General features: G+C 39.9%; 1 non-coding gene across 1 annotated transcript; it reads left to right on the top strand.

The window, feature by feature from the left end:
* The first annotated feature begins 3437 nt into the window (after positions 1–3437).
* Positions 3438–3524, top strand: LOC115072666. The gene has a single exon (XR_003851696.1). It is a non-coding gene; the product is annotated as a small nucleolar RNA SNORD35 (small nucleolar RNA).
* The last annotated feature ends 734 nt before the right edge of the window (positions 3525–4258 follow it).

The following is a 4258-nucleotide window of genomic DNA, read 5'->3' as shown; positions in this document are numbered from 1 at the left end:
TCGTGCTCAACCATGGCCGGCTTCACTTGGAATCATGGAGGAAATGTTTCCTCTGTGTTGACCCTCCTCTTTGTAGACCAGACACTGGTTCAAGTCCATCTGGTGGGGTCTCCTCGGCCTCCTTGATCAAGAGGACAGGTGACGCACCACCATTATACGAAATTTTGAGAGATGCTCACAGTACCCTGGAACTAGTTGACCTAGGAGGGCAAGGAGCAAAAAGCGTCCTTTATGTCCCCCTAACCAATTATTATAGGCCTCAAAGTATGTCTGTTAAATACCCGAGAAGGTTAGTTCCACCAGTCTGGTACTTTTAATTACTGTGTGCCATGTAGATAAATCTTGGGCAAAGACCAGTTGTTCTCAGATAAACCTTACCTAGACATATATTTCTTGATCTGCTATGTATAATTTATCAGTAGGTTGTAGGATTTTAAAGAAATATCAAAGCTTTTTAAGGTTTTCAGTGAACTAATGTTGACTGACCTTATATAATTTTGCCTTGTATTAAATCCTAACATTTACAAAATTCCAGGTGGAATAATTAAATTTTTTCTTGCAGTGCTAGGGACTGAACCCAGGACATCATTCATGCTAGGCAAACTATCTTACTGAGCTACATCTACATCCCAGCCTCTGGAACATAGCTTAGTGGCAAAGCATTTGACTAGCATGCAGAAGGCCCTGGATTTGAGAAATAGGGAAAGAAAAATGAAAGTTGAAAAATCGAACTACTAGAATATTAAAACATAAATGATTTTTTAAAAAAGAAAAAAAATCAATGTATTTATCCATAGACTGAAATTTTTGAAGTAGAAAATTTAGTGTTGTTCAATTGATAGGAAACTAAAATACTCTAATAAAACAGCTAGCATATTAATAGGGTGATAGTATTTAAACATTTTTACCAGTCAGTCATTTCCATATTTTCTAAACTAGCTGAATTTTGGAGTGTTTTACTTGATTTGTTATATTCCTGGTCAAGTGACTGCTAAGTAACTTAAATTCATAGAAGTTTTAGTACTCAGTGTTATGTAACAGATAAAATTTTAGTCTAGCTCTGAAACTTTCATTTCTGTGATTCAAATAAAGACTAAAATCTCAAGCCCAGGCATTAGAGAGGTGGCTTAATGGTTAAGAGCTCAAAAGAGCACATACTGCTCTTGTAGAGGACCAGAGTAGGCCCCTGCTCAACTTGCTCTTTTTTTTAGAAAGGGTCCCTGGATAGCCCCAGCTGGCCTGGAACTCACTATGTAGACCAGGCTGGCCTTGAACTAACAGAGATCCACCTGCTTCTGCCTCCTAAGTGCTAGGATTAAAGGTGTGTGTTACCACACCTGGCTATGTCTCGGTATTTTCATTAGGGAGTTTCTACAAGCAGGGCCTCATATAATCCAATGTGGCCTTGAACTCCCTTTGTGCCCTAGGATGACCTTGAACTCTTGACATTAACCATAGAAATGAGTCCACTTTTGTTTCCAAACTTACATAGCAGGGAAATCTGTAAGTGCCTACAATCACATTACCATCACCCCTAAGTACTGAAAAGTTGTGTCTGGGTATCTTTAGGGACATTTATGTATGGCCCAGAGAGAAGGACATTTCTATCTCAGACAATTCCTGAAGTGGAAACATTTCTGTGTAATATTGATTCTTTTCTGGCTAGCCAAAGGTGGGTTTTCCACCTAGCAGTGAGCAGGAGCCATCCCAACACTGCGGAGCTCTGAAAGAGGATATAGAGAGTCGACCAGCATTCCCAGCTATGAGAAAAACATCTGTGCTTTGGAAAACATCCTGCAAATGCAGAGAACTGTGCTCTGTTCACCAAATTTCCACGAGATTTTTTTTTTTTTTTTTTTTTTTTTTAGTAAGGGTTTCCCTGTAACCTCAGCTGGCCTTGAACTCACTATGTAGACCAGGCTGGCCTTGAACTCACAGAGATCCACCTGCCTCTCCCTCCGGAGTGCTGGGATCAAAGGCGTGTGCCACCCAGCTCCACAATATCTTTTTAAGGTCAGGCAGCAGATAGGTCACACCCCATGCCTTCTTGGGTGGTTGAGAGAAGTCTGCCTTCCCTGTAAACTGCTACATAACTGTAATAAAGTGACTGATTAGGCACTTGGAGTTTATTCTTAACATAAGGAAAAAAAGGATTCGGTTTGGGGCAGGCAAGATGGCTCAGCAGGTAAAGGCACTTGCTGCCCAGCCTGAAGACCTACGTTCCAGCCCCAGAACCCACATGAAAGGAGAGAAGCAACTCTCGCAAGTTGTTTTCTAACCTCCACAAGCACAAGCACAAATACACACACATAAACGTGTAAGGTTTTTTAAATATTTGATTTTTTTAAAGTATATGTTCTGATTCATAAAATGTCCAAGGCAATATATTTTTCAGTATTTTGAATTTTCTATTTAAAAGCTTACAAATGAGTAATCTAAACCTGTCTAACGTGAAGTACAAACTCAAGGCTGGGAACTAAACAGCAAATTATCTTTATTGTCACCATTATGTGGGATAATTGATATTTTACAAGAAGCTCCGGTTTCACTTTCCAAACTTAGACTTTTATTATCCCAATAGGAGCTGCCACTTACCTGTGCTAAAGGACATCCCCATCTAGTGCTGTACTTCTAAGGGGCTAAATCCTTGCTAAGCAAATTATAAAATCAGAAGAAGATTCACTGATAATTAGAAGAAAGTTCCAGCATTACTGCTGTTACCTAATCACATGGATTTTGTGTTTTACACCTCAGGAGTCACATTCTTACCTTGCTTAAAATATTCACTGAAGAATATGCTGTGATATCCATGGGTGGAACATTCCATGGTGTTTTCAAACAGCATGTGTCAGGAGCTTGGCATCTCTTCCTCCCAGGAAGTCACTGGAGGGTGACCAGGTAGAACCCAGCAGGCTAGTGAGGGCATATGCCAAGGCCTGCAGCAAACTCCATTCTAGCTCCTTGCCTGCCAGGGAGCTTTCTTACTATCTGAAGCTTGTATAAAATCAACTACATGTTTTCATTTGAAAGCTAAAATCAAAAAGAGTTCTGAAACTAGAGAGCTGTTCCTGTGTGAGACACTGTTTATTGTAGGTTTTTACCATTTCTAGGTTTTTACCATTTCCAAAGAAACAATGCAAATAAACCAGAACCTAGAAGAATCAGCACCATATTTCCAGGTCCCCTTAAAAATTGACTTTTGTACCAGGTAGTACATGCCCTTAGTCCATTGAGGAGGCAAAAACAAGCAGATCAAATTGAGGTCAGTCTAGTCTACATAGCGAGTTTCAGACCAACTGGGGCTACAGGGAGACCCTGTCTCAAAAAAAAAAAAAAGACCTAAAACCAAAAACAAACAAATGTAATTGGCTTTTACTTTTAATTTAGGAAAATTGTTTTGGATTAAGTTGTAGAAAGTAATAATTTACAATGCTTTTGGAGCACGATGTCTGTTTTCACGATGGTCTTCAGACATCCTCCTGGGCACTGCTGAGACAGCCAGTTGGCAAAGCTGAGGCCAGAAAAAAACAATTATTTTGATTTCTCTCATAATTCCTAGGCTCGAATGGGTTCAATGGGGTCATTCTCATTTGATTTTGGTATTGGGAACCGAACCCAGGCTCTCAGGTGTGGTAACAACACATTTCACACCCATACCTTTACTGGGTTCTCTCATGGGTTACAATCATATCGTGGTTGAAGATTAGGCTGAGACAAGGGTGACTGGGCTTCTTGATCTCTTCCAGCAGGCTCTGTCTTCTACTTCCTGAGTACCCAAGGTACAAGAGCAGAACTGTCCAAGCATTTTCATGGCTCATATCAAGAACTGATCCAGCATTACTTCTGCTCACTGTACTGGTCAAAGTAAGTCAAGGTTCTTCTGGGGAATTCCCAGTTGCACCCTCGGGTTTGATGGTTCTTTAGAAGAGCTCACAAAACTCCAGAAAAAGATTAAACTTAGGTAATTATTAATTTAATAATTAATTTAGTTAATAATCAATTAAAGTTAATTAGGTTTATTATAGTGTACAGTCAGCAAAAGAGAAAGTGCACAAACACAGTCCAGGAGAGACCAGTTGCCAGCTTCCAGTGGACCTCTTCCAGTAAAATTTTAAAGACATCTCAGTGTTCCCATCAATAATGTGTAACAGCATGTGCAAAATATTACCAACCAAGAAAGTTGCTCTGACCCTTGGAATCCAGGTTTTCACTGAAGCATGGAACATCTATTTGACTGATCCCCGTTACTCAGTCTCTC

Source organism: Nannospalax galili, unplaced genomic scaffold, assembly GCF_000622305.1.
Source record: "Nannospalax galili isolate Female #2095 unplaced genomic scaffold, S.galili_v1.0 scaffold843, whole genome shotgun sequence".
Classification (NCBI taxonomy): Eukaryota; Metazoa; Chordata; class Mammalia; order Rodentia; family Spalacidae; genus Nannospalax; species Nannospalax galili.
The sequence above is the reverse complement of the archived record's forward strand: the minus strand, read 5'-3'. Positions and strand labels throughout refer to the sequence as shown.